This window comes from Rhipicephalus sanguineus, chromosome 6 (assembly GCF_013339695.2).
Source record: "Rhipicephalus sanguineus isolate Rsan-2018 chromosome 6, BIME_Rsan_1.4, whole genome shotgun sequence".
NCBI lineage: Eukaryota > Metazoa > Arthropoda > Arachnida > Ixodida > Ixodidae > Rhipicephalus > Rhipicephalus sanguineus.
In genome coordinates, this window is record NC_051181.1 from 173,411,226 (window position 1) to 173,426,966 (window position 15,741).

The following is a 15,741-nucleotide window of genomic DNA, read 5'->3' on the forward strand; positions in this document are numbered from 1 at the left end:
TAAAAGCACTGCTTCTGATTTCTTCTATAAAATTAAAGGAAATTTTACGTGTGAAACTTACAATTGCATCTATTTGCTCGAACGTTCCGTCTGCAAATTACAGTACATTGGACAAACCGAAACGCCCTTCAGATATCGGTTCAACAACCACAAGTGCCACCATTCCTAACCATCCGCTATCAAAACACGTGCACATTCCGGGCCACTCATTTGATAATATTACAGCTACAATCCTTCAATCTGGTTTCCGTTCCCACCACGAAAGAGAGCTTCGAGAATCGTATTTAATCTATAAGTTTAAAGCCGTCACTTGTGGTATGAATGAAAGCGCTGGCAAACTTTCATTTTTACCCATTTAGTTTCCTAAACACTCTTGACTACCCCCGCTATTATTGCCGCTATGCTTTCACGCAGATAGATTAGTTCCCTGTTTGAGCTTTGTCGGATCATGACAGGATGTTACAGCCGCGTTTATGTTTATCGATAACTTGCTCGCAGTTGTACCTATGACGTGCTATTGATGTTCGTGCCGGTGACACACGCGTTATGTGGCTTCATCATTTTTTACTCATTGGTAATCATTTTTTACTCTTTTATTCGTTTTGTCTTGCGCAAGTGCGCACGCGTGTATTCTCGTTTTTTCTTGTCCTATCACGCGCACTGTTTCCCCACGTGCTTTTAACAACCGCTTGTCAGCCATTAACAGCGCTATGATACGTTACTGCAATTTTATATTGCGGTACCGTCGCATGTTCGCATCACTCCGACGAAGGCCGGTCCCGCGGCCGAAACGTCAGTCCTTTAATGAACAATTTTTCCTACGTGCTTGATTTTTTTTTGAACTTTTACTTCCGGGTCCTTTGTTAGCATATATATATATATATATATATATATATATATATATATATATATGTGTGTGTGTGTGTGTGTGTGTGTGTGTGTGTGTGTGTGTGTGTGTGTGTGTGTGTGTGTGTGTGTGTGTGTGTCGTGACGTCGAGGAAGTCAGCAGTCAGCACGTCAGAGCTGAAACTGTTTATTTGGCCGAACTTGTGGCCGGGAAACTGAAAGTCAAACTACAACAATACACTGATAGCAGCGAACGGAGCGTCGACCGTCGATCAATTGACAAGCGGTGGAGCGCGTCGGCATTTATGCATGTGCCGTCGAATATTCCAGCCTTATCGCTGCTTGTCGCGCAAGCGCTAGAATAAGCTCGAGTGTTCGCGTCTTGCGCGCAATATTAACAAAACGATCTACAGTAATCGCGAAGCTTCTCGAACAATGATGCGCGGTTTGCGGTGAGCGTTGCTGACACTATTTGTGGGCGAAAACCGAATACAGCAAAAGTGATAATGAGAAACGCACGTGGCAATGCCCCCCTCTGAAAAAACATCGTCCCGATGCTTGAAAACAGAACATGAATACTAAAAAAAAACTAATAAAGCAAGCAAGCATTAGAGTCCTCAGGTGCGTTAATGAGCATGGTACGGTTTAAGGCGCACCGCATGCACGACCTCGGGTCGAGCTCGGCGCCTCTAAGAGTTCGTGATGCCGTCGGGGACAACCTCGAAGTCGAGTGCGCCGAGACGTCGAAGTAACCTGTACGGTCCGAAGTATCGTCGAAGAAGCTTCTCGCTCAGTCCGCGTCGTCGTATTGGCGTCTAGACCCAGACACGGTCGCCGGGCTGGTACTCCACGAAGCGTCGTCGAAGATTGTAGCGACGGCTGTCGGTGTGCTGCTGGGTCTTGATGCGCAGGCGGGCGAGCTGTCGGGCTTCTTCGGCACGTTGTAAGTAAGCCGCGGCGTCGAGATTTTCTTCGTCGGTGACGTTGCGTACCATGTCGTCGAGCGTCGTCGCCGGGCTCCTTCCGTAGACCAACTTCTACAGCGTCATCTGCGTCGTTTTTTGGACGGCCGTGTTGTAAGCGAAGGTCACGTACGGAAGGACGGCGTCCCACGTCTTGTGCTCAACGTCGACGTACATGGCCAGCATGTCGGCGATGGTCTTATTTAGACGCTCGGTGAGGCCATTGGTCTGCGGGTGGTAGGCGGTGGTGCGGCGGTGGCTCGTCTCGCTGTATTTGAAGATCGCCTGAGTTAGGTCCGCAGTAAAGGCGGTACCTCTGTCTGTGATGAGGACATCTGGGGCGCCATGACGCAAGACGATGTTCTCCACGAAGAACTTGGCTACCTCGGCGGCACTGTCTTTGGGCAAGGCCTTTGTCTCGGCGTAGCGGGTGAGGTAGTCACTTGCTACGACGATCCACTTGTTGCCGGAAGACGACGTCGGGAACGGCCCCAGTAGGTCCATCCCGATTTGCTGTAACGGCCGGTGAGGTGGTTCGATTGGCTGCAGAAGTCCCGCTGGCCTAGTCGGTGGTGACTTCTGTCGCTGGCAATCTCAGCAAGTCTTAACGTAGGTAGCGGGCGACGTCGGCAGCAAGGCGTGGCCAGTAGTATTTTCCTGTATTCTGGCGAGCGTGCGGGAAACACCGAGGTGTCCAGCCGTCGGGTCGTCGTGTAGGGCCTGGAGGACTTCTGGTCGCAATGATGAGGGCACGACAAGAAGGTAGCCGGTTCTAAGTGGCAAGGAGTTCTTTTTCGGGAGAACGCCGTTCCGTAAGAAATACGACGCCAGTCTTCGCTTGAATACCTTCGGAACAACGGCGCCTCGTTGCCTTTCGGCGAAGTCGTCGGCACTTACAGTTCCGAGGAAGCAGTCATCGTCGTCGTCTTGCGGCGGCGCGTCGACGGGGGCACGAGACAGGCAGTCGGCGTCAGAGTGTTTTCGTTCGGACTTGTACACGATGGTAATGTCGAATTCTTGAAGCCCCAGACTCCATCGTGCGAGACGACCTGAAGGGTCCTTCATGTTAGCTAGCCAACATAAGGCGTGCTGGTCACTGACAACTTTGAAGGGCCTGCCACAGAGGTAGGGGCGAAACTTTGACGTAGCCCAGATGATGGCAAGTGTTACGATCGGCTTTGGAACGCGACGTGGCCGGCGCCATGGTGGGAGCTGATGTCAGTCACGCTTTCATTCGTAATGTTTTCCCTTAGGCCGGTCCTTGGAGGAAGGCACGGAGCGCGGCATGTTTCGGGAGCTTATGCCCGCGTGGGCAGTCAGGCATGGATCCTGCAGCCGCAGATGGGCTGACTGGAACAAAGGGGAGGCCTCGGACGACTCTTTCTACCGGTGCAGTCGGCATGGGACAGCGCCTGCCTGGACTTTCCCACCAAACCTCTGCATTCCTTTCGCGAGCGCAGACATGAGGGAGTGTGCGAGTTTAGGGAAACCGCTCGTCTCCCCCCCCCCTCGAGGTCAGCGACACTTCGCCCCCTTCTACCCTATCGGACTCTCTTCCTCGCCTTGGGCGTGGCGTGTGTATTGTGACTCATTGCCTCCTTTCTGGACGCCGGGATGGCAAGTCACCGGATTGGCGGGAGCTACGGACACCGGTTTTGAGTGTCTTAGTGTTGTCTGACTTGTCACTATATAAACTGGAGACTGATGTACATATTTTCTCTCTTCTCGATCCTCTGGATCTGATGTAAATAAACCTCCGCCCTTCTGTACGAGCATTTCTGCTCTCTGCAAGGGATGGGTCCGGTGACGAGGGCCAGCTACCAAACGTGACCGGCCGGACTGGAGTCAAAACGAACTGGATGGCAGCGGTGAGATGGAGCTCATCGACTTCATGGAAATGCTGAGACCCGCTTCCCGAAGGACGTAACATTAGGACGACAGCTCCTCGTGGCACTTCTGACATATGCGGAGGGAACGTGCCCGGATTCATGACTGCCTGTGGTGAGTGCATGGCTTTTCTTCCCTGAGATATCACCTGTCTTTGGGTAGCATTGTAGTAGCAAGCAGTGATACAGAGGGACCGTTGACGGCAGATTAAGAGTGCGTCGAGGTCGTGTTGGAGGGAAGAGTTAGCAGCACTAGGGGCAGTCATGAATTTGAAGGGGCTTAAAAGGCCGCGGTTGTTAGAGTTGGCCCGTGAGTTGGGCCTCCAAATTGCCGAAACGAGAAGAAAGCCGGAGATCATTGAGCAGATCGAGGGGCTCGGGGCAAACGACGACGAACTCGAGGATTGCCTAGAGAGCGTTGAGCTAAAGAAAGAGGAACAGAAGCGCCGCGAGGAAAAAGAAAAAGAGGAACCAAAGCGCCGTGAGGAAAAAGAGTATGCTATCGAAATGAAGCGCCTTGAAGTTGAGCTGGCGAAGGCTCAATCCTCGAACGGAGCTAGTACTGTGGCGCGAGAGAAAGAGCGCCGAATGACAGACGTGATGCCATCCTACGCAGTAGGAGGGGACATGGGTCTTTTTCTTGTGCACTTTGAGCGCGCGTGTGACCGGGAAAATTTCGCCAAAGACACGTGGCCGCAGCGCTTGCTTACGCTGCTGCCATGGGAAGTAGCTGACATTATAGCCCGCATGGGGAAGGAAGACGCAGATTACTATCATAAGGTCAAAGCGAGTCTGCTCAAAAAGTACCGATTGTCAGCGGAAGCGTTCAGGCGAAAATTCCGAGAGGTCGAGAAAGCCAAAAATGAATCACACACTGAGTTTGTGTACACCTTAAAGGCCAACTCCGGCGATTTTTTGGCCATGTCAAAGTAATGGTGCTTTTATGTTCCTGAGACGCTCCTGTTACGGGCCCGATAGCAGAAATACTCGGCAAATTGGAGAATAATTTTAAATAAGCAAAAAAGCGCAACACCTAAACCGAAACTCAACCGAGTGTACTGTCTACGTATGACGTAGACGTTGTTACGAACGAACCGGAAGTCGTGCAAGGCATTCCGGTCACGCCGGCGCGGAGTATGAAAACTGTGACGACCAGCGAAGCGCCGGCCAAACCAACGTTGTCTGTCGCCTTGTGCACAGCAGACGCTCGCTGTAGCGGCCGAAGCGCCGAAGTTAGCGGTGCCCTCGGCTGCGTCACTTCCGCCGTCTTCCCAATACTGACGTCACAGACGCTATGTTGCCAATAATTGTGGGAAGCCAGGAGGGAGTTTGCAGACAATCTTTAAAATTCATTTGCAAACAACCTGCGCATGTCTCAAGCCTCTAATTTGGCATAAATGGCGGAAACGTGCAAATGAATGTACCCAGCGAATTTCATTGCGATCCATCGACCTCGAAAAATCGCCGGAGTTGGCCTTTAAAGGTAAACCTGGAGGTATGGCTTAGAGAGGAGGGTGCGCTCGGGGACGCGGAAAAGACTTTGCAGTGCTTTGCGTTAGAGCAGTTCTTCCGTCGGCTGCCTGAAGACATTAGGTATTGGGTTCGGATAGGCCAGGCGTAGATACTGTTACGAGAGCAGCCGAGCTCGCTGAAGAGTATGTAACTCGTCGTGCTGTGCCGTTGTCAGATGGGAGGAGACGCGGCGCCCGGAAGCACTTTGTCCCAGAGTTCTACGATACTCATCAACCCATCATCATCCATACGTCTATCCCGGCACGACCTCCCCCGCGGGTTGTGGATGGGAAGATTTGTTTCGGAAAGACGGTCCCTGCCCGGACAAGGGGGCTACCGCTCGGCGCAAAGCGCCAAACAGACGTAGCCAGTCTCACGGCCCCACGCCAGAGAGACTCGGCCATGGGGCTACAGTTTGGTGCGGCAACTTCAGTCACCGCACACAAAACAGACGTACCCGAGAAATACCGCACGGCTGGAAGCCGGCGGGGTCCTACCCGGACGGGGGGGCCGCAGTTCGGCTCGGCGAGTCCAATCGTCGTGCACAGAGCTGTGACCGCATAGGGGCTACCGTTTGGCGCGGCAACTTTAGTCGCCACACACAAACTAGACGTACCCAGGGAGTACCGCGTGGCTGAGAGCCCGCGGTGTCCTGCCCGGACAAGGGGGCCGCCGTTCGGCGCGACGAACTGAGTCGTCCAGCACAGAACGAAAACAGCCAACACGGGCCCTGAGGGCAAGGCCCAAGAAGGCGACTGGATTACCCGGGCGCATGCAAAGCACGGGTAAGCAACCGCGGAAACCTCGACCGTCATCACCGCGGTGGAGCAACGAACGTCGCATGCACCCAGACCGGCTCGGGCTGTTGGTTCCGCAAACACAAGTGACTGGCACGCTAGGCCAGGTCGATGTACCTTAAAGAGAGCCATCATTAAAAGGTGATGGTGATCTGCCCTCCTGACTCACTAAAGATCACTGCCGGACGGTGCCAGGTTTCGAGAAACTTCTTCACGCCCAGGCGCTGCCGTTCCCGGTGGAGGACAAACCAGATCTCCTTCCGCACTTTTGCAAGTACCTCATGAAGACCCGGCCGCCTCCCATCGAAAACGGCAGCGCACCGTGCCACCCAAACTTGGTAAAAGCACTCGACGAGAAGTAGCACGTACTGGTTAACCGCCTGCGCAGGCAGGGGATGCAAGAACCGAACGGTGTCGAATGGAACTCCGGGGTGGCCATACAAGCTAGCTATCCTTTGATGGAGGGCTGCTGGGAGTGCACACTGAGAGAAGATGTGAACCAAATCCTCCCTACTGCCACAAAAAGGACACTTTCCTCTGGTAGGGATTTTTGTGAAGGGCCTGAATGTTATGGGCAGGCACCCTCTTGCCATGCGGTACATGAATGTAGCGCGCTTGGCGTCCAGAAAACTGGCAGTGATCAGCTTCCAGTTAGGACTGTGGCGGGACAGGTCATATCTCACACAGTGGGCCAGGAGTTCTGGCGTGAGTAAGTCGACTAGATCATGGAGCTCGAGAGAATCTAGCTCTATCCCTGGGTTGGCCTCACGGATACGAGCCAGAGTTGAGGCGGCCCCCGCATAAAAGGGTGAAGGAGTTCCCGCCCGAGGCACTGAGTTAGAGAATGCCTCTGATGAGAAAAGCCGCAGTCGTGTGCTCAGAAAAAACGACGCAAAGCTTCGAGTTAGGAGCATATACGATTCGAGAGCTACGCGTGTCCATCTAAGATGCAGCGCAGTGGCCACGATGCCCAGGTCGGGAATTCCGAGTCCTCCCTTATTCTTGGGCAACTTGATCACAGGACGCGCCACATACATAGATGAGCCACTCCATAGGAAGCGAAAGAGGAGCCCCTCCAAGACTAGCTTGGTTCGGGTTGCAACCGGCATAACGGAAGCTACATAGGTCAGAAAAGAAAAGAGCAGCGATCGAATGATCGTTACTCTGGCCGTCAATGGACATCCCAAGGCACTGATTTCCTGAATCCTGTCGGTCAGCTTTTGCTTAGCCAGCCTCCAGTTTTCAGTAGTCAGGCCATCCGGTTCGAAATGGAAACCCAAAATACGTAGGCGTCGTTGCACGGCTAAGCCGTGAACAGGACGCGGACTGGAAGGAGCGGAGTTCAGATACATGACTACACTCTTGGACCTGTTTATCCTGGCTCCGCTCGCCGAGCAGTACCCCTCCATGACGTCCAAGACGGTGCAAACTGTGGCCACGTCATGGACAACAATGGAGAGGTCATCTGCGTAGGCAAACAGTGCGACAGAAGGGGAACCTGGTGGAAGGGGAAATCTACCGCTGCTGTTGTCACTGGAAAGCCTCTGCAGAAGCGGCTCAAACGCGAGCACATAGAGGGCAGGTGAGAGCGGGTCCCCCTGCCTAACTCCACGACCCACGTCGAAAGGCTCCGAGATGCGATCCTGTATTACAACAGCCGAGCTGGGACGGGAATAGAGAGCCCTAACCATACTGATAAACTGGCCGCTGAAGCCGGCCTCTCTTAAAACCTTGAAAAGGTACCTGTGACTGATAACGTCAAACGCCTTTTCTTGATCGAATGAGCAGAGAATGCCGCTGAGATTCCGTGCATTCTCCCATTAGATCAGGTCCCTGATAGCAAAGCCGTGAAGCTGGCAGGACCGCCCTGGAACGCAACATGCCTGGTACGGACCCAAAACCGTGCTTAGCGCTGGAGTGAGTCTTACGGACAGGCACTTAGCTATGAGCTTGTAATCGCTGTTCAGAAGGGTGATGGGCCGCCAGGCTCTCAGGTCAGTGCGTCTCGACTCGTCCTTACACAGGAGAGTGATAAGCCTTTCCCTTTGAGTTGCTGACAGGGTCCCCTCACGGAGAAGCCTGTTTACAAGAGTGGTAAAAGGCTTCCCCAAAACCTTCCAAAACTTGACGTAAAATTCAACGGTCAAGCCATCCGAGCCTGGGCTGCGATTGCGCTTCATAGATTTCAGGGCTGCAAGGAGCTCCTCCTCAACAATTGGGGAGTCGCAGATATCGACCTGTTCATAGGACTTGACGAAAGGAAACGAGTACGGGGAGGGAGGTGGTTTGGCATAAAGGTTCTTGTAGAACTGCCGCGCCAGCTCTAATACTCCGTCCTGCGTTTCAACTAGATTGCCAGTACTTGTATCTGTGAGAGAGGTCATAACCGCTCTCTTTCGAGCTAGGTGCCTACGAAGAACCTTCCTGCTACACCATGCCTCCATTTCCCACTGCTCAGCACGCGCTGTGGCCCGCAAGCGGTCCCAGCGTCGCTGAAGCAGGACTCTAAGTTCTTTGCGAAGCGAAGTCAGAGCCGCGGTTACTCCGGGGCCACTGGACAGCGGCTTTGAGAGCAGGAGGATAGCGTCTGAGACGATTTTGATCTCAGCCCGCTCCTCGCATGCCCGCCGTTTGCCCCACTCCCGAAAGCACTCCGCGACACTGGCCTTCACCGCATCCAATTCGCTGCCGCCTAAGTCCTGTCCGCCAAGCAGCGAACGGCAAAGAAGCCCAGCAACATCTTTAGCGGCTTCTTTATCTTTTAAGAGCCGTGGGTTCAGACGCCACGGTCTCTTGCCCTGTGCTACGAGGTTGGAATCGGCGAATCTCAAAAAAAGGGGGCAATGGTCACTCAAAGCGGAAGAACACAACCAGGAGGAATGCATGCTAGGAACGAGCGATGGCGAGACATAAAAGCGGTCGATCCTTGAGCGGCAGCCCCTCCCTGTCCATGTCATTCCTGACTGTACAGGGCGAAGGGTGCGCCAGGCATCGACCAGTCCGAGCTCATCAACAAGCTCCCGCAGCTCTAAGTCGCCTTTCCTGTCTCTATACTTTGGAGTTCCCTTAAGGGATACGCGATCCACTTGTTCAAGAACACAGTTAAAATCGCCGACTAAGATAACTCGAGAAGGGCCAACCAAATATGGATCTAACTAGGGAAAGAAATCCTTTTGTTCCTTCACCTGAGTGGGAGCATAAATGTTGACAATCCGAATACCAGAGTCAAGATCTACTGACAGGACACGGCCTTCCGAATCCCTGGCGTGGCGCAGCACAGAGCCAGTGAATCGTGGCATCAAGATGATGGCGACCCCCCGACAATGTGCTGCGCCATAACTCCAGTAGGATTTGGTGCCAAACTGTCTGTCAAAGTTGTAGATCTGACCAAGTCTAGACACGAATGTTTCCTGTAGAACGAGGATGTCTATTTTTCGAGACCGAGCTAGGTGAATAACCTCAGCTTGTTTAGCTGCTCGAGAGATGCCACGACAGTTGAAAGTAGCGATTGTTAAAGAAGGAGTAGCCATGATGAAAGAAAAGGGGGGAACAAGGCTAAGAACAAGAAGGGACTAGGGGAGCTAGGAAACGAGAAAAAATGGGGGAATGGGAAGGCTAGTACTTGAAAATACTAGCCCCGCTGAAAGCTACCGTGGAAAGCTAATGAGAACCCTCCTCCTCAGAGGAGGAGTCCTCGTGTGTGGACGAGTACACTCGGTCAGACATAGGTGAACAATCACCATCGCAACTGCCTAGACCACAGTAGGGGCAAGAGAAGCTCGTCTCACCCACAGTACTGCCCTTGACGGTGGACTGGGTTGACTCCGCGTCCGAATCCTTCGCTGCGGTGCACTTCACGCCAGGCAGGCCCTCCTCCAAGCCACCGGGTCCGCCGCACGCAGCCGCCGCCGGCCGCTCGTCAGAAGAGTCCCTGGACCGCGCCCGGCGCTTCTTTCCTCGAACCACCCTCCACGCCTCCGCATCCATCTCCCCCTGGTCCTCCTCGGCTGCAGGCGCGTCAGCAGGGACTGCAGGCACGTCGGCAGGGGCCGCAGGCACGTCCGTACGAGCGACCAGCGGCGGCAAGGCTGCGGAAGAGGCGGAAGCCTCAGCTAACTCCGGCCTCCTACCCTGCTCGCCCCCTCCGGGAGCCTCTGCACCAACTGGCTCCCTCTGTGGCAGGGGGGAGCCCTCGGGACCCTTCGAAGGTGCCTCCTGGCTTTCAGCTGCACCGCTCGTCACCTGTGAGGAAGAAACACGAGCAGGAGCACGCGCAGCAACGGACGAATATGTGCGCACCTTGCAGGCAGACAAAGCATGGTCGTCGCCACAGCGCTTGCATACCGCTTCGCAACGGGCGTGCCCGAACTCAGTGCAACGCTCGCGCTGTGGGACCTTGCAGTCAGCTGCGTGGTGCCCCGGGAAAAAGCACCTACGACACAGGCGAACGACGCCGTCGTACTCGCACTGCACGATCCTGCTCCCCACCGGAAGAAGGTTGGGAACAGGTCGCGCCATCTCGACACGTACGCGTCGGTTGCCTGTCAGGACACTCTTAAAATCCGGAACGTGCTCGTAGTCTATACCAAGCACCTTGCCGTACGCCGCCAACCCGTTAAGGAGCGCGCTGTCACTGGCATCGGCTGGATAGCTCAAGACGCGCACAGTCTTCACCCGAACGCCACGGTACTCGAACTTAACTTCCGCATTGCGAACCTTGACGACAGACTGGTCGAGAAATCGCTCAACTGCCGCCATGGTCGCAAAGGTAACTTCAAACCTGCCTGCTCCAAAGTCTTGGACACACTTGAGCTCGTTTGGCGAGAACCGCTTCACGAGCTCCTTGCAAATGTCAACGTTGGTCGTGCCCTTAGGGACACGACCGTAGAACGTCAGCGGCCGAAGCTGCTGAGGGACCGCCATCGCGGTAGAGACCACGAGGCGGCAGCGCACAAGACAAGCGAGCCTACCCTAGAAAAAACTGAGGTTAAAGCTAGCCTATCCTGAAAAAGAAAAAAAAGCGTCAAAAAAGAGGCAAAACCTCACCGAAAACCTGCGAGAAACCGGCGAAAATCCGTCGCGGAAGGCCGCCGGGTTACCGCATGAGATCGCGAGGTACCTCCTTCCTGAAAAGAAAGTCCGCTACTCACAACACGCAGGAACAAACAGCGCTACACCCGCGGGAGCAGGGCCATGGCGCGTCCGATCACAACGAGTGCCCCTAGGAAGGAGATGGGTAAATACCGGCCAGACAAGCCGCCGCGATGGGCAAAGTCGAGTCAGTATAGACCGAAGGAGAGGTCAGACACCGTGGATAGTAGGGAAGAGAACGGTAAGGGAAAGCGAGAGACGCCCGAAAAAAAGGTAGAAGGGCAGCATAAAGTCCCTAGATTTTGAAAGAACAGGGAAAAATCTAGGGACTTTAGGGCAGCAGAAAAAGGCGTTCGAGACCAAGAGGACAATAGTTTGCTACAGCTGCCAACAGACGGGGCATATTGCTTTGGGATGCAAGAACCCCAAAGTTGTGTTGATGTCTCTGGCGCCATGGTGGGAGCTGATGTCAGTCACGCTTTCATTCATAATGTTTTCCCTTAGGCCGGTCCTTGGAGGAAGGCACGGAGCGCGGCATGTTTCGGGAGCTTATGCCCGCGTGGGCAAGCAGGCATGGATCCTGCAGCTGCAGATGGGCTCTGACTGGAACAAAGGGGAGGCCTCAGAGGACTCTTTCTACCGGTGCAGTCGGCATGGGACAGCGCCTACCTCGACTTTCCCACCAGACCTCTGCATTCCTTTCGCGAGCGCAGACATAAGGGAGTGTGCGAGTTCAGGGAAGCCGCTCGTCTCCCCCCCCCCCCCTCGAGGTCAGCGACACTTCGCTCCCTTCTACCCTATCGGACTCTCGTCCTCGCCTTGTGCGTGGCGTGTGTATTGTGACTCATTGCCTCCTTTCTGGACGCCAGGATGGCAAGTCACCGGATTGGCGGGAGCTACGGACACCGGTTTTGAGTGCCTCAGTGTTGTCTGACTTGTCGCTATATAAACTGGAGACTGATGTACATATTTTCTCTCTTCTCGATCATCTGGATCTGATGTAAATAAACCTCCGTCCTTCTGTACGAGCGTCTCTCCTCTCCGCAAGGGATGGGTCCGGTGACGAGGGCCAGCTACCAAACGTGACCGGATGGACCCGAGCCACAACACAAGGCACTCCTTTTCTGTTGTGGAATAGTTGGCTTCTGCCTTGGGTAGTGACCGGCTAGCATAACTGATAACCCTTTCAAGCCGGTCAGTCTTTTGCACAAGGACGGCACCGAGTCCTACGCTGCTTGCGTCGCTGTGTATTTCCTTGTCTGCGCGATCGTCGAAATGCGCAGGTATGGGTGGCGTCTGCAGGTGTCGTTCAAGTTCCTGAATTGCTTGAACTTGCACCGTTTCCCACCTGAATTCCATGTTAGTCTTCGTAAGAAGCGTGAGTGGTTCGGCGATCCGTGAAAAGTTTTTGACGAAGCGTCTGTAATAGGCGCACAAGCCAAGAAATCGGCGCACGGCCTTCTTGTCAGTGGGTGGCGGGAAAGCGGCGATGGCAGCTGTTTTCTGCGGGTCTGGGCGCACTCCAGTCTTGGTGATCACGTGACCCCAAAAAAAAAGAGCTCCTTGTACGCAAAGCGGCACTTTTCTGGCTTCAGAGTGAGCCCGGAGTTCTTGATTGCTTGAAGTATGGATTCAAGGCGCTTGAGGTGTTCGTCGAAGTTCGAGGAAAACCGAACGACGTCGCCCAAGTAAACAAGGCAAGTTTGCCACTTCAAGCCAGCTAATACTGTATCCATGACTCATTGGAAAGTCGCAGGTGCCGTGCAAAGACCGAAGGGCATGACCTTGAACTCGAACAGGCCGTCCGGTGTTATGAAGGCAGTCTTTTCTCGGTCTATCTCGTCGACTTCGATTTGCCAGTAGCCGGTCTTGAGGTCCATCGAAGAAAAGTACTTCGCGCTGTGGAGTCGATCTAGGGCGTCGTCTATACGTGGGAGCGGGTACACATCCTTTTTCGCGATTTTGTTCAGGCGACGATAATCGACGCAGAAACGTAGGGTCCCATCTTTCTTCCTCATTAACACCACGGGTGACGCCCACGGACTCTTGGACAGCTGGATGATGTCTTCGCGTAGCATTTCGTCGACCTGTTTCTTGACGGCCTCCCGTTCCCGCGTCGAAACCCGGTAGGGACTCTGACGATGTGGTCGAGAATTTTCTTGTGTTATAATGCGGTGCTTAGCAAGGGGCTTGAGAGAACGGCAGCATGGGCTAGTTGGTGATTTGTAATCGACATATTTGCACAGCGCTACGAGAACGAGGACGTATGAAAGGACACAGCACAGGCGCTGACTTCAACTGAATTTTATTAGCGAAAACGCTAGAAATATATACAGCTGATAACACCAGCACATCAGCACAAACGCACAAACCTATTGCATCAAAGCCAGATACGCGATTTCATTTTTCGTTAGGGCAACTGATGGCATGCTTACACAGAGGTCACCCAGCTGTTGGATTTGATTAGCTTCTATGATTTCGCGTGTAAGCTGCTCGCGGTGTTTCGCGACAACGACGCACTTTTCAAATTCTGGTTTACACCCACAATCTCTACAATGTATGCCGAGATGACCTTGAACAGCTGTGGTGACATGATAGTGATGCTCTTTTAAACGCACGTTCAAGCATCTGCCCGTTTGCCCAACGTACTTCTTACCACAAGACAACGGCATCAAGTGCACAATAGCCACAGCGCATGCTAAGAACTGCCTCTTGTGTTTTGTTATGCAAACGCTCCTTCGAGTGGCTTGGGTATTCACGCGCTTACAAAGCATTGATAGTTTTTCCCGGAACTGAGAATAGAACCTTAGCGTCTATCTTGTCCCCTATCTTTTTCAGGTTGTGCGAAATTTTATGCAGGTAGGGGAGCACCGCGACTCGTTTATTATCTCTAGCGGCACAGCTCGCTGGTGCTTCACCCCCCTGTTTAATGGCCTTAAGCATTTTTTCTGCCACCGAAACCAGCACAGGCTCAGGAAAGCCGGTACTTGTCAGACGGGAAGCCTGCTAAAGAAAGCTGCATTTCAAAGAGTGGCCGTAAGATTTTCTAAGAGCATTGGTGAAGCAAAGATTTGCAATGCCCCTTTTTACAAGCTTTGAATGAGCTGACAGATACGGTAGAAGTGGCTTGCTTCCTCGGGGCTCGTACTTCCAGCACAGGTGATCGCTAGAAATGCTTTAACGAGGCATTCTGTGGCAGCTCATGCGTCAGGATTAGTGATGATATGCACCATTTAAAATCACGTAACTCGTTTGAAACAGTAGCTTCAAAGCCCCTATCGTCACAATCAAACAGCAAAAGAAAGTCATCGACAAAACGGAAAACTTTCACAACAGTCGTATTGTCGAGGCGGCTATGAAGTAGCCAGTCATGATAAGCAAGAACAATGTCACTTAAAACTGGCGCTATGCATGAACTGATACACACGCCTCTTTTTTGAATGATAGTGTCATCGTTCCACGAGGAAAAAGCTGCTTTTAAGTAAAAACCAAGCAGCTCGAGAAAACCACTAGTCGACACAGCTGCCGCATTCTGGAAAGCAAACGAGCCAAAGTTGTCAATGCAATTCTCAACGCACCAAAGTAGCGTGCCGTGCGGTAAAGAGTAGTACAGGTCCTTGATGTCTACTGAGCAGGCGTTAACACCTTTGTCGTTAGTTGATAGAAAGGCTATTAAATGCGAAGAATTTCTTAGCGAACCTTTGACACTTTGAGCGTTTCTATCTATCTATCTATCTATCTATCTATCTATCTATCTATCTATCTATCTATCTATCTATCTATCTATCTATCTATCTATCTATCTAGCCGCCTACGTCTGGGTGCTCTCATGATCGCCTCCCTAACTTGGTGTAGACCAAAACTGGCATGGGAGGGTAACAGGATTTGACGAATATGACTGTCGGATCATGACACAAATAACCTGAAAATTCTGTCGTGTACGTCGTCAAACCCTTTCCTCCAGGCACGTGTGGCACATACCCGTTTACCACGGGCCGCAGTGTAAGGGTATGCGCCACAGGTGATTGACAGTTCACATCTACCCAGGAGCGGCGAGAACAGACATTGGTAATTTAACTGCGAGAGCGTTAAGAAAAACTGACATCGGCAGCGTTGATCCGATGAATGGAAAGAATAAAAATTAGGATCCCAGCAGGAATCAAACCCAAGCATTTTGCGTGGCAATCAGGTATTCCACCACAGAGCCACGCCAGGTCTGTAAACTGGTTTGGGAAAACAACCTATGCAGGCGCAATGTCGATGCAACGTGAATTGTGGGTGTGGTGCTGGCTATTTAATTTTACAAGAAAGCAATAAACACTACATACGTACTCCTACGATACAGGCGTCATATCAGATTAACTTCTGTGGTTCATGTGTTGGCTACGCTTTTATAGCAGCCTAATAAACACTAAATTTGTATTCCTATGATTCAGCAAGCTATATTGAAGCATTGCGCGACCCCGAAGGTATACATTAACGAAAGTTACGTATGATATTCACATGATTCCACCATAAAGTGCACTTACTTTCAATAATACTGACGTATGTACTCTAACTTGAGGGCAGACATTACGTCGCACCATAACTTACCCTTTAAACGCCAGTGTTGTCGACGTGCCTGGTAAGCCCACGATGTGCAGACAG

General features: G+C 52.7%; 1 pseudogene; it reads right to left on the reverse strand.

The window, feature by feature from the left end:
- Positions 1 to 7,694, reverse strand: part of LOC125758901 (uncharacterized) — a 36,746-nt pseudogene extending 29,052 nt beyond the window's left edge.
- Positions 7,695 to 15,741: the final 8,047 nt, after the last annotated feature.